Source organism: Arvicanthis niloticus, unplaced genomic scaffold (assembly GCF_011762505.2).
Source record: "Arvicanthis niloticus isolate mArvNil1 unplaced genomic scaffold, mArvNil1.pat.X pat_scaffold_428_arrow_ctg1, whole genome shotgun sequence".
NCBI classification, from domain to species: Eukaryota; Metazoa; Chordata; class Mammalia; order Rodentia; family Muridae; genus Arvicanthis; species Arvicanthis niloticus.
The window spans coordinates 30,122-44,973 of record NW_023046068.1 but is presented as its reverse complement, the minus strand read 5'-3'; the positions used below and the strand labels follow the sequence as shown (position 1 = coordinate 44,973).

The 14,852-nt window shown below is 47.1% G+C and overlaps 1 long non-coding RNA gene across 1 annotated transcript; it reads right to left on the bottom strand.

Moving 5' to 3' along the window:
• Positions 1 to 273: 273 nt before the first annotated feature.
• On the bottom strand, positions 274 to 7,174 carry LOC143433830 (uncharacterized). Its single transcript, XR_013070306.1, has 2 exons — positions 6,917 to 7,174; positions 274 to 653 (listed from the first exon to the last, which is right to left on the bottom strand). It is a non-coding gene; the product is annotated as an uncharacterized LOC143433830 (long non-coding RNA).
• Positions 7,175 to 14,852: the final 7,678 nt, after the last annotated feature.

Sequence of the window (14,852 nt, the reverse complement as noted above, 5' to 3'; positions counted from 1 at the left end):
AGCTCTGAGCCGACCTAGCACCTCCAGAAGATTTTTCTTGGTTCTTTAGATTCCTGGCATGCTGAGGAGGCAGGTCAGTGGGTCTAGCGCCTATTGTACACAAAGGCCTGATTGAAGATAGTCTTCAGCATGGTACTGACAAGATGTGGTGCTGCCGGCCTGTAATCCCTGTACTTGGAAGGTGGAAGTCAAAGGGTCAGAGGTTCAAGGTCATCCTCAGGCTACAAGGTGAGACCGAGGCTGGCTCTTAAAACAGGACAGACAAAACGGGAGTGAGGTGCTCAGAGGCTGCACTGTTTTTTTTACTAGGATAATACTTGGGTTGTATATTTTTCTGTCTGAGGTTTTGCTCCAGATAATCAGAGCCTGAGACTCCACACACCCCGCCTGGGTAGGAGGAGGGTTGCCTCTCTGTTTGCTCAGCCCAGGGAAGATAGAATGAGGAGTTAACTGACCCTCCCCAGCCTGCTCCCATTTGGATACACCTCCCCTGATGTTTGAAAGCCTCTTCTGTGGATGATTCTCAAGGATCCTCGCAGGGAGAGCTGAGTCCTTAGCTGTAATGGCAGTGGGCGCCCGTCCAGATTCATAACCATTCTGCCTCCCACACTGGATGCTGAATCCAGGCAGGGGTGCGGCTCTGATTTCTTATCCTAGGAGCAAAACCAAACCAAGGAGGGTGAGGAAGGGAAGCATTAATTCCACACTGTCCCAACAGTTACAGCTGCTGGGCCCTGTGGCACATGCTTACAGCACCAACATCTGGCAGGCTGAAGCAGGAGAACTGGGAGTTCAAAGCCAGCCAATGCTAAATGGTGAGTTTAAGACCAGTCTGGTTTGTACAGTGACACTGTCTCAAAACAAATAAACAAACACACAAGCAAGCAAACAAACAAACAAACAAGTGTGCTTGTGTGTTTGTCTTCTGAAACTTGGCCCATGTTCAGAAGAGAGCCACTGGTAGGGCACAGAGACGCGGAGCACTGAGAAGGTCTTTGTCGAGGATCTCCGTATTTCATTTCAGCCAATTCTAATTCAGTAATGAATAATTGATGATTCAATTTCGTCTTAAGTAGCCACACGTGGCGTAGCGGCATGCGAGGCGGCAAAAACTGTTTATAAAGGCGATTTGTTACGGAGAGGAAGGAAAAGAAAGAGCATCCAGTGAGCACAATGCCAAAATGGGCATCTTTCCTTCGCCGTCTTGATGAATTTCGGGAGAGGGGAGGAGCCGGCTGAGAGCTGCTCACGCTGGTAGCTGTAGGTGGGGAGACCTACTGGACTCCTGTGTCAGCCCGCACGGAACTCTTACTTTATACCCGCTTCATTTTAATCGATTTATAACACAGAAAAGGGCAATCTGTTTTTTTAAATTCTCTCCCCTCACCCTGTGTGTATATGTATGTCCTAGTCGGTGTGTGTGACTATCAGGTTAAGCCTTTGAGATGTGTTAATGTAATGGAAGAGAGTCTCCTCCTGGCTGCCTTCAGATCAGGAAGTAGAACTCTTGGCTCCTCCAGCACCATGTCTGCCTGCACGATGCCATGCTTCCCACCATGATAATGGACTGAACCTCTGAGCCTGTAAGCCAATCCAATTAAAGGTTGTCCTTTATAAGAGTTGCCTTGGTCGTGGCATCTCTTCACAGCAACGAAACCCTAACTGTGACAGTGGACTATGTTATCTGTAAACCAAACAAACCCTTACCTTCCCCAGTTACTTTTGGCTATGGTGTTTACCATAGCAACAGCAAACCAGCACAGTCATGCATATTTGGCTTGAGATTCTTCCTGAAGAAAGAGCTATGTTTTGAGTCAGGAGCTATGTAGCGAGTTAAAACTAACTGAACGAAGAGATGGTCTCGTACAGACTCACATTCAAACTCGAGACATTATTCTTGTGCTTTCCAAAGAGAAACGGGACAGACATCCTGGGCTAGTAAGCAAAATACTGCAGAGATTAGGAACTGTCAGAGAAGCCTCCTGGAACCAGGGCTCTTTGACGTGGGAATCTGCACCACTATCTAGGCCCCTGAACATATCAATAAACTTTGATGTGAGGAGAACTGGATGCTGGGAAGAATGCACTGTTACGGTTGTGTTTGTTTAGCTGTGGTACACAAACACCCCTGGGGCTCCCAGGCACATTCTGGGGCTGTGGCTTCTGGCATTTCAGAATTCCTTCAGCTAGTCATCTTCCATCCTGGAATTCTTTCCCGGAGCTTTTAGAAATCTGATTGCTGTTTGCAAAGTAGATCTACCAAAGGGAGTGCAGCTAAGATCAAACAAAAAGTGACAGGCAGCGAGGAAGAGCTGAGTCACCCGAGATGGACAGTGTAGGCGTTGCTTCCATTATGTCTAAATTACCTTCTCCTTTACGTTGGATTTATTTATGGGTATGTGCTCAGGCAAAGAATAGCTATTAGGGCTGTAAATTGTGACTGATACGGAGATTGATAGCCTTAAAAATAGTCCACGAGGGAATTCAGGGTCTTGTTTAACCACCTCTGAAATGTGTCTCCAGCATTCACGGGTGTTATAAAATTTATAAGCCTGTGATCACACTGCCCACGTGGCAGGACTGGAAGTTCATCTCAGAATTCTGCATCTGAAGGGAGCCTCTCTGTAACATTCTGAGTGGGTGTCATATTAACACTGTCATTGTCTGAAGGTCATAGAAGCTAGACTCAGAGCTGGGACTCAAACCATCAGAAATCAGTATCATCTTCAAGATGTAAGGACTGGGAGGAAGAGGAGTCTGCTCACTTCCTTGGATACTGGCCTGAGGAGGACAGGGAAGGACCTATTGTCTCCTGAGGCAGAGGTGGAGCTTTCCCACACGTAGGCAGGTTCTGCAGGCTGGCAGGAGTTTCTTGTTAAACTTTGGGGAACTTTGTAGTTCTGTTTTTATATATAACTGCCATGAATCCAGCTGAGGGCACAGCTATGACTCAGGCACTCAGGTTCTTGAGGCCAGCCTTGGCTGCCTAACAAGTCAAAAGCCAGCCTGGACTACATGCAAGCCTGTCTCAAAAACAAAATAAACTCAATCTTGAAGTTGCACTGCTCAAAAATATATTTCAAGAACAGAGTTAACTCTTGCTGAATATCCTGGTTGTGGGACCGTTACCAGGTAAGGCCTAGCTGGTAAAAGCAGGTCACTGAGGGCAGGCCTTTGAAAGTTCTCTCCATAATCCCAGATACTGGTTCCCAGTCCTCCATGATGTGAAGAATCCATGTGCCCCCTCTGCCATGCCTTCCCCATCATTGACTGAGACCATGAGCTAAAATAATCCTCTCTTAATAGTTCTTGTCAAGTATCCTGGTCACAGTGACACAAAGGTAAGAAACATGGGGTCAGGCAACCTTGCCGACTTGAATATTCTCCTGCAGTGGTTTATTGAACATGACTTTAAGAAAAGCTCTGTGTGGACTTCGTGCCCCTTTCCCTGTGTGGTTTTCATGTGTGTTTTGCTGTGTGGACTTCATGCATGTTTTCCTGTGTGGGCTTCATGCATGTTTTCCTGTGTGGACTTCCTGTGTGTTTTCCTGTGTGGCCTTCATGCCCCTTTTTCTTTCTTTCTTTCTTTCTTTTTTTTTTTTTTTTTTTTTTTTTTTTTTTTTTTTTTTTTTTTTTTTTTTTTTCTGTCTTTTGGGGTTGGGTGGAGGTGTCAGGATTCAGGGAGGACTGACTGGTTTGCCTGGAACTCTGTGATGGTAGAATACTTCTTCCCATGGCATCCCTCTTAGCTTTAGACCGGAGTCAGATTCTTATCAAAATGCATTGTTCAAAAGTCCACTCATAGTGGAAGTTAACAGGCAAATAAGCAAGTTCTTCCTTTATTTTTCTGCCCTTCTATGGTATCCAAAGGTAGAAATCAGAACATTACAGACTGCACTGTGAGCTGGAGCTGGGAGAGGATATGAGAGCATGCTCAGTGTAACAGGCCCTGTCTTCCCTAGCTGGGGTCATCCAATTAGGAGGCTGCTGGAGTTCGTGTTCCAGCTGCCCGTGGTGGGCATCATGAAACCAAAACATGGAGCTGTGGAACTCACTGCAGCAAATGTCCACCCAGTCTAAAGAATGAAACAGCCTTGACCCCGCAGGGCCCTATCTCCCGCGGACATGAGTGGCTAGGTTAAAATATGAAATATAACTGTCTTGTTTTCTGTTCTCTGATGACCTAGGCCTGGCTGACCTACAGAACCCTCAGCCAACACTAATCCAAATTAGACCTAAATTAGACCAGCAGCTCCCTTTCTGTTGGTCTGATGACCTGGAGTTCCCATTTTCCCTGCAGGCTTAAGCACAAATAGGAAATATCTAAATGGCTGCAGTCACATCAATTAAAGTGAAGATGGCTTGCCCACTTTGACCCAGAGTCTTTTATGTTTGATATACTTTCTTAATTAAAAAGTACACCATGATCAGAACTGCAACATTAGGAGGTTTTGTGTGTATGTGAGTGTGTGTGTATGAGTGTGGTTGTGTGCCTGTGTGTGCAAAATAAAAAGGAGAGGGAGGCTGAGGGATAGCTCTTTGTGGTGTTTAAGCTTAGTGAGTCATGCTTATTTTCAACATAATAAGCCACAGACAGAAAGAAAGTCTTTGGTGCTAAAGCTTAGCTTGGCATCTGTTTCTAGGACTTCTGAGGTTGCTGAGGAGAACCTGGAGATCAAGTCTCCTTTCCAAGCAGATACAATCCTTCTTCCTGTCCAGCCCCCTCCAGCAGTGTGTGTTGCCACACAGAGAACAAGCTCACACTACAGCTTGGGCCATAGGTCCTCCGCATGAGAACTCACTCCACACTCAGTGCTTCAGTACACACCCCTGTCATCCTTCACCACATACAATGCTCTCAGAAGTCATCTTCCTTGTCTGCCACTCACCACTCAGTGCCTATTCCTCCTGACTTAAACACAAGATCACAGAGGGCAGGACAAGCCCTTGCTGTCACCATGGAATCCTGGACTTCAAACAGGGGCTATAACTACCATGTTCACGATAGATATTTGATTAACAAGAACATCTGTGAGCTTTAGTGTGAACATGGGATCAAACCAGCCTTGCCTGGACCATGTCACAGGGAGGCAACTAGACTGTAAAATGTCCTGCGTTCAGTTCTGTGGACATGTGCTTCCCCAGCACTGTCCATCTGGGAACCACTGATTCCGTCTGAATGTCTACTTTAGATGACAGCAGAATCCACTCTGAGGTCCACTGAGTACATACGGGGGAATGGTTCATTTTTTAAAAATCTTTTGTTGTGTATATGCACACATGTATGGGTGATGATATGTATGTGTGTGTTCATGTATGATGTGTATGCATATGTATGTTCAATGTGTGCATGATGATGAGTGACAAGTGTTTGTGTTTATGAGTGCAGGTGTTTGTATGAGTGCAGGTGTTTGAGTGCATGAGTGCAGGTGTTTGAGTGCATGAGTGCAGGTGTTTGAGTGCATGAGTGCAGGTGTTTGAGTGCATGAGTGCAGGTGTTTGTATGAGTGCAGGTGTTTGTATGAGTGCAGGTGTGTGTTTGTATGAGTGCAGGTGTTTGAGTGCATGAGTGCAGGTGTGTGTGTGCATGAGTGCAGGTGTTTGAGTGCAGGTGTTTGAGGGCAGATGTTTGTGTGCATGAGTGCAGGTGTTTGAGTGTATGAGTGTATGTGTTTGAGTGTACAAGTGCAGGTGTTTGTGTACATGAGTGCAGGTGTTTTTGTGTAGGAGTGCAGGTGTTTGTGTGCATGAGTGCAGGTGTTTAAGTGCTCAGAGAGCATGTAGGGGTTAGAGGACAGACTTGGGTGTCCGTCCTTGCTTTCTATTGTGTTGGGGCAGGATGTTCACCATTGTATACACCAAGTAAGCCAGAGATTCTACTATCTTAGCCTTCTAACTTGCCATGAGTACAGGAATTACACATATGGGCTGCTGAGTCTGGCTTCATGTGAGTTCTGAGCATCTGAACTGAGACTGTCACAGCCACACAGTAAGTACCCTACCCCCTTGAGCCATCTCCCCAGATCAGGATTGCTTCTTAATGTGGCTACTTGATCACTATCAATGTGTTGGGTGCTGGTTGCTACCTGCACTGGTAACTAGTCACAGGTTTTCTCCATGTTCCCAAGACTCCATTTCCCCTCTGGCAATGGCTGGCCAGAAGGGCTCTCAGAAAGCACCAGGTTGTTTTCAGGGTTCTGAGACTCAAAAGACAGAAGAGCAAGAAGCCAAAAATAGCTCAGGGCCACCAAGGAACTTCTGGGAGTAAATTCTGCTTCCTCCTACAACTGGCTGTGTGACCTTGGGCAAGCTCCTCACCCTCTCTCTGCCTGAGGCTGTCATCTATGTGAGGTTAGCTCTCATTGGCACTCAAGATGCTTAGGGATGTCAGAGTAAAGGAATTAATGCCAGCCATGCCAGTCACGAAGTCAGCACAGGGGAGCATGTCAGGTACCTTGTAAGTTTTCTCTTTGCTATCTTTCCTACCCATAAGGAATTTGCTGGGGACAGAGGAGGACAGGCCAGAGCAGAGTGCCCAGAGCATGTCTGATAAAGACCTAGTACACTTCAGTGACTGGAATACCCTGGACTGAGGTTTCAAAAGGACTCAGCATGAGATTTAGGCTGACACCCTGTAACATGAACAGCTATCTTCCTGTGTCCTGGCGACCACTGATTGTGTTGATTAAAACAGGACACAGCTCAGTGATCCTGTGTCCCAACCCATGTTTACTCTCACCTGACTGTTACAGAAAGGTTGCAAGATGCGATAGAGACACCCCAGGGCTCCTCACCAACACAGAACAGTACTTCACAGTACACTGATACTGTTGCTGGAAGAGTTTACAATAGTTTGTTTTACCGAGTTGATACATAGAGGCCTTGGTCAGCAGAAGGAAGCTATTGGAAGTCTTACCTTCTTATCTATGCCCTTGGCTTCTTGGGACTGTCAAACTCTCAAATCCAACTTCCACTCTCTTGACCGGAAAAGGACCAAGATGATAGCCCCTTAACGGTGAGCCACAGTCTGTGTAAACCACTCTCCCCCTGCCAAGACTGGGGGCCTCCATACCAACGCCTCTATCCTGCTCCTCTTCCCTGGGTGGCACAGGACTCTGGTTTACTGGTGACTCCAGTGTTCAGCTGTGGATGCAGCTGCCTTCCTCCCTGTTCGGTTCCATGCGTGGCTGCTCATACAGCAGGGTGGGAGTGGCCACATCTTTGGAATTCCTTTCCATTTTGAGTCAGAAGAACCTGCATCTGTTGGCTCCCTGGGAACAGCCAAAGTTAATGAGGAGCTTTGAACTGGCTTTTGTGATACCTCCTGCTGGAGAAGGCATGTGAGGGCAGTCAGGTTACTAGAGACCATCTAGCCAGCCCGGGTATATGTATGCGTTTGTGATGGGACTTTCCTGGAGATACGTGAATGGCATCAGCTCATCCCAGATAGAGAGGACATCAGCAAACCAAAGGGAAGTGCTCATCCAAGGAGTGAATGGGTGGGTTTGTGGAGATTGTTTACAGGAACAAGACCACTCAAGGGCAGCCACACTGACAGCAAGTCCCAGCCCAGTCAACTCTATTTCATACATAATAGTGACTGACATCTTTGGGAGAGGAGGGAACTTGTGGGAATGTTCGGGAGGCCTTGTGTTTCCTATGCCTGGTAAATTCCTCCCATTCCTCCATGCAGGAACATTGACAGACCAGATCTCATGAGGGTGTTGTGTAGGTGATCACAGCTACTCTACTTCAAGATGGCAAGGCTCCTGTCCAGCCTGGAGAGAGCGTCTATATTACAATCATATAGTGTCATTATATTGCATATGTACACATATATGCATGTGATATATATTATAATACACATGTGTTACACAATATATATTACATGTGTAATATACAAGCATATATTACACACACATACATCTGTTACATTTATATATACCTTGCTATGTATTCCACAAAGTCTAAGCCTTAGAAACATGGTCCCCAGAAAAGAAATACTGAGAGGAGGAGACAATGCACACTCTCCTTTATTCTAGCATTAACCAAGCTGCAAGTTGTCCCAGGACTGGCTTGGTTAGCATCTCTACTTCCTCTGGCCGACTTGCTGTGTCTCACCATGTGACATGCTTTGCTTCAGTATGATAGTGCTTGGCTGGGCTGAGTAGGCGTCAACCTCATGTCCCTAGCCAAGCTAGTCTCTAGAACCAAGGACTAAGTATATCTCTATCCCATAAAGATTGATAAATTGCCCTTCTCAGGTACTCAGGTATTGCCACAGACATGCCCATCCTTGTAAACAAATGTCTGCCATACATCTATGTTTCAGTCTAAATACTGAATGTTCTGGAACGATGTCATGAAAAGATACCTAGGGGGATCGTGAACGTCTGTCTGTGCGAAAGGCTGTTGCCATGGCAGCTCAGCACCCTTGGGCAGCCTCCTAATGAAGAGTTATTACTTCTTAGCCGAAACACGTCGCAGGGAATGGATTAGTCATCAGCTTGTGGAGAGATACAAGTTATTTTTTTCTTCCAATTGCTCTCGGATGTAAACACACTGATCTACGTGTGACAATCCCTGCCCACGTCTGACTCACTTGCCCTGCTCTTTCGTCACCGAGCTAGTGAAGGAAGGGATGTGAGGTCTCTATTGCCCCCCAGGGACCCTTCAAACATCTGTGGGTGGCATCCTGTGGCATTGGTCGCATCCTGTGGCAACTTAGATGATGTATTCTGAAAGAGGGTTCAGGAAAGTCTCTATAAAGCTGACAGGCCCCATTGTCTGGCAGCCACACTGTGCCTGACAGAAATATACCACAGGCTCCTGTGAGCTTCACATCAGAGCTGGCCACTGTTCTCTCCTCGGCCTCCAGTAATTGGGGCAGGGGAGACTGATAACACGATTAGAGAGGTGCTGAGCGCTCCAGGCCCCTGAGCTGTGGAAAAGGCTTATGTTTCCATCTTGGGACCTGGAGATGTATCTGATAGCTGTGACTGTTACTCCCCTGGGTTCACTGATCCTTCTAAATTCCTGAGATGTCTTCCTCTTCCTCTTCTTCCTCCTCTTCTTCCTCCTCCTCCTCCTCCTCCTCCATCCCAGTCCTCAGGCAAGTCCCCACACATCGATGAACGTCCCACTGTAACATCCACAAAGCAAACCCACAGAAATACCACACATGCTCGTGTGCTCCTGAGGGGATAAAAACCTTAACTCCACAAAACCATCAAGTCATCTTTGATATGTGGGAAAGATTTCCAGGCTGCATATTTGTCAGGCATAAAATACGTGAGGTAATAAACCATAGGGACAATTATAATAAATAATTAAGAGAGTTTCCTCTTCTGCCCTGAAACTGCAGGACACTCGGAGACAGACTGAGACGACAGCTGAGGAGACAAGATGTTTTCTCTGTCACCCTGTTCTAGTTTTCTCTCTGCTGCTGTCATAAAAATGTTTGATCATGGGAGGGGGCGGGAGCTTAGCAGTTAGGAACACTGATGGTTCTTACAGAGGATCAGGGTTCAGTTCCCAGAACTACGGGGTGTCTCACAACCATCCATAACTGTAGTTCCAGGGGATCTGACAGTCTCTTCTGGCCTCCACAGGTACCAGGCATGTGAATGGTGCACAGACACACAAGTAGATAAACACTCGTTCACAAGCGGGGGGGGTTGTCCTGGAGGGGGTGGGAGACAGAGGACTGCCCCTAGATAGAGAGGAGACAGACATGGCCTAGGGGCAAATGGAGGTTTATAAAAGTAGAGGGAAAAGCCTCCTGTTAGGATGAGGTGTTTAATTTTAGTTGGGCATGTTAATCAGGGCAGTCAAAGGGGGCTTTTGATCGCTGGACTTCAATACTTTGATAGCTGGACCTTGATAATCAGCCTTAGAAAGAGGAAGCAGCTTTAGGAATGGTGGCTAGCTTTAGGAATGGAATCTAACGGGTTTTAGCAAGGCAGAGGGGATGGGGGAGAAGAGCAAGGTCTGCAGAGCCATGTTTGCCATGTTTGGGCCTGCTAGAGCCCCTTTGTATATAATCTCGTGTGTGTGTGTGTGTGTGTGTGTGTGTGTGTGTTTGGCTTATACTTTCGTGTCACACTCTATCACTGAGGGAAATTAAGGAAGAAACTTAATCAGAATCCCGAAACAGAAACCGTAGGGAAACCTGATTGCTGGCTCACCCTCTGGCTCTGACGTGCTCACTCTGGACTCAGCTAGCTTGTTTATACAACTCCAGGACTACCTGCCAAGGAATAGGCTGGTCCCACCTGCATCAATTATCAATCAAGATGATTGATTGGTCTACAAGCCAGTAGACCAATCTGATAAAGACAATTACTCAGTTCGGCAATGCAATGCAATGCAGCTCCCAACACTCCTGTGAGAAGGCGCATAACTGGCCGTGACTCCGGTTCTAAGGGACACGACTCTATATTCTGGCCTCTGTAGGTACCTGGACTTTAATAGGCATACCTACCTACACACTGATTGACACACATCCACACACAATAATTCTTAAATTACTTTTAAAGATCCCTTTCTCCTGATCACAGAAAATGAAAAACTTAACTGGTGTATAGAAAGAGAAGTGTAGGAGCTGAGACTGCTGGGCAGCAAAAAGGGAAAGCATTCACGACATTGATGTGTCACCTACAGTTAACGAGAAATCGCATCCTCTGGGAGCTTTGGGGAAAGATTGGCTGGATAATATCATTTAGAAAAGCCTGACAAGGGGCAGTGGCCACCGTCACTTGTTCTCTATCTGCTCTCTGGCTGTAAACTTTGCCTGATAAGAGCTTTCAGGGAAGGGGCCTAGATTCTGTTCCTGCAGGTCCTTGGCTCAAGCTCAAATGACAAATCATATAGGAGATAAGGAAATCATCTTGGTTCTTTAGAGTTAGAAGAAGATGAGATTTAAAATGTCATTTGGTGGCTACATGAGAAGAGTTCCCACAATCAGGCACCACAAATAAACCACGTTACTTAGCAAATGTCCACAGGGAGACAGCCGAGCAGATATTTAGAGAGTGAAGAAAGAGCTAAACATGTCTGGAGCATCAAGAATTCAAGTCTAGGAAGGAAAAACGGCCCCGTGGATGACCGGGGATTAAAGTGTTAAGGGACATAGCTCACATGGAAAAGAAACATTTTGGAAACTCGCAGTGGAAATCTCACGTGAGCCAATTCCAGGGCAGGCATGAAAAGGAGTAGAGAGAAAGAAGAAATTCACCCTAGAATATAAAGCAGAGAGTTTCTTTTATGATTGGTGGCTTCCCCCACCCCCCACTTTCCCCATCTGCTCTCCTAAGTAACCCATGTATCTCATTTACCCCAAACAGCTCACACTTCTGATGCACTCTCTTGCAAATCACTAAGAGCCCTGTTTGGCTCTGAGACCAGGCATCCCAGCCCTTCCCAGGTAGAACGGATCCCTACGGTCAGATCCGACTGTATAAAATAGAAAGAGTCACAAGAGCAATATTTAAATTGGATCTGTTATTTGCTCAAGCAAATGCCTCGCACATTTTTTTTTTTTGAGCTCCGCTTCCATTTTGTTTATCTCCAGAATTAAAGATAATGAGACACACTAGTCTGCCGCAGAAGCTGAGGTGGGAGATGTTCCAACCAGAATCCTGCCCTGCCCGACTGGCCCCTCAGTGGCCTCAGCTCCCTCTGCAATCCCTCTGGATGCCACTCTCATTAGAAGGCTAAATCAGGGGAAAAGAGTGCTTGCCTAGTCTCCTGGGCTACATGTTGGGGCTGGGGAGAGCATCTGGGTGCATTTGAGCATGACAACCGAGTGTGTCCAGTCTGAACTGTAAAGCGTTGCAGTCACAGGGACTCCAGCGTAGTGAGCAGAGCCACAGAACCTTTGTTCCAGCTCTGCACTGTAGGTCAAAGCCAGTGGCATCTCCAGTGACTGAGGAGCAGGGCTTCCCCCCACACCAAGTTAGATTCTTGGAGCCTCCCTGCTAGCCAGTACACATTTTGCTAAGAACCTGGAGAGGTCGAGGTGTCGCCAGATCCCAATCTGCAGCAGGCTGTGCTGTCTTGGCAGCCTATAGCGAGACTTGCAGGCTTCAGGCCCTAACCCATTGGTGGAGATAGGCTTTGATCAGCAACGTGTCCACTTGGTGCTGTCCGTGCTAGTCCTGCGCTGTCAGGAACCTTCATTGTCTTCTAGTCCCTAGTGGCTTTCCCAGGAGCCACCGGAGGGAAACTGAGGCACAGCTGATGGAAAAGCAGGGGGTTTCAGGAGAGAGAAGTCCAAGGGATCTGAGCTAAGTCTAGCTGACATATGCTCCTGAATTCTCTTTTCACTGTGTAGCCCAGGCTGGCCTAGTCTAGAACTTGATGTGTAGACCAGGCTAGCCTCATAACAATCTGCCTTCCTTTGCCTCCCAAGTGCTGGGATGAACGTCACACACCACTAGGCCTGGCTAGCAATTTTTTTTTTAATTAAAAAAATAACTAAATTTGCTCAGAAGTTTTTTTTTTTTTTAATTTTCTTTTATTTTTATTTTATTATTATTATTATTGTTTTTTGGTTTTGGTTTTTTTTTTGTTTGTTTGTTTGTTTTGTTTTTCGAAACAGGGTTTCTCTGTGTAGCCCTGGCTGTCCTGGAACTCACTCTGTAGACCAGACTGGCCTCGAACTCAGAAATCCACCTGCCTCTGCCTCCCAAATGCTGGGATTAAAGGCGTGTGCCACCACTGCCCGGCGCTCAGAGATCTTTCTTGAATCCTTTCTTCTTTCTGTACTGCTTTTGGTACTTCATTCCTTCTTTACAAAGTCCCTTCTTCGATTCTTCTCTTTCTCCTTTCCTTCCTTATCTTTTTCTCCTTCCTCCTTTCCTCCCCTTCCCCAGCCTCCTCTCTCTAACCATCCTAGCTACTCAGCATCCAGCGTTCAGGGTTTGCCTCACCGCCTGAGTTGCTCCTGTATCCCAGTGGTTCTGTTCTCCGACACCCAGCATTGTTGTTGGCTGTGCCTCATCCTTTCCTTCAGGATATGAAGATGCTTCCCATCTTCGGGTTGAATTTGAGTCTGACACTTGCTCACACATACTGTGAAGACTACTGGAGGACACCTTCGCCCTGGGCTCTGGTGGGGACAGGGCTCTGAGCTCCCACAATGCCCTTGGATGGGGCGGGGACAGGGCTCTCAGCTCCCACAATGCCCTTGAGGGAACGGGCCTCTGAGCTCCCACAGGAGAAGATGCTCCAGTCACATAGCTGCTTTTGAAGTCTGGCCACACCCCTATGAGGTCAGCTGAGTTCTGCCGTAGCCCTGCTATCCTAGCTAGGCATAGGCAACCACCCCCACTTCCTCTGTTTATAGAGATCTTGTGCGTTGGAGGAACGGGTGCCCTGCTACTTATTATTGAGGGACCTTCTTCTGCCTTCCATCATTTTTAGAGACACTTTTCTTTCTGGTCCACAAGGCCTAGGGCTTGTGTTTGTGGCTGGCTATGCCTTATAAGTACTTTAACCGTTTACAATGTTCAGTGAGGGTGGGGGCGGGAGAGAGGCAAGAGTGAGAGCTCTCTTCAACATCAGAGACCCAGTTGTCTTAGAACTCTTCAAGATTGACTCATACTCTGGGACCATGGCAGGTTGGCTTGTCCCTGGCAGGTCTTGAGTGCTCATGAGATTAGGATGGGGATGGAGCCTTGGAAAGGCAACTAGAGAGAGGAAGAGCAGAGCTATCCCCAGGAAGTCACCATGGCTACAAACCCTAAGGTGGAGCCTTCCCTTGTCCAGATTCTTATATCCTGAGTGAGGTTTGCAAGTGCTCTCCAGTAACCACCTCCTCAGGGGTGCTTCATGCTGTAACATATTTGTGTGGGAACATAAGATCCGCAGAACATGGACTGTTTCCCACGTGGTTGATAACATGGCTAATATCTCACCGCCTGGTCTTCACTGTAAGATCAAATGCAAATGGGCAGGGTTTGGGTGAGGAGAGGGCTTGAGTTGCGGGGAGGGGTAGTACTGTTTTCCCAGCAGCAGTGTTGGAACTCCTACAGAATGTGAGCCTGCTCCTGAGGTTAACAACCTTGTCTCCTGGTTGCTGGGTCACGCGGTGTTTCCTCTTAACCAGAGCACAAGTGCTTGGAGCTCATCATTCTAAGCAAAGTTAATCCCTGAGGACAGGATCCTGGCTGAGAGCCCAGAGCCTGTTGACTGGAGCTCCGGAATGCTGGGTAGGAGGGCCAGCCTTGAGGGACGAGCTGCTCTTCAGTGTGGTCTCCACACTTGTAGCTTTGGTTTGGGGGATTTCAGGTGAAGAACCCTAGACGATAGGTGCTAGGGGAGCAGGTCCCCCCCAGTGTGTCCAGCCAGAACTTCAGAGGCCACTCCACTTGGAAATGGATTCTTTACAGATACTGTCAGTCAACACCAAGTCATGATGAGTTAAGCTGGACCTAAGCCAGAGGTCATTGCCCTCATAAAGAAAGAGCGCTTGGAAACAGAAGACAGAGAACAGAGGCAAGAAGCCGAGTGACCGTGGAGACAACAATTGCCCAGGAACGGCCAGGGCTGCTGGCCATCTCCAGGGGCTAAGGGGCGAGGAGGAAGGGAACTGAGCCTGACAGTGTTCTGAGGTGTGGTTGCCTCCTCTATATCAAGAATTTCATGGGCACCGTTACTTTGTTTCCAGCAAAGCTTTCTTGCTACACTGTAATATGCTCAAGCTTTTAGTTCATTCTAGAAGAGGCCAAGAACCTAGAAACATCCAGCACAAACCTTTGAAGATGGAAAACAAACAAACAAACAAACAAAAACAAAGCAAAACAAAAACCCTATTGGTATTACAAATTGAAGTGCAATTTGTACATAAT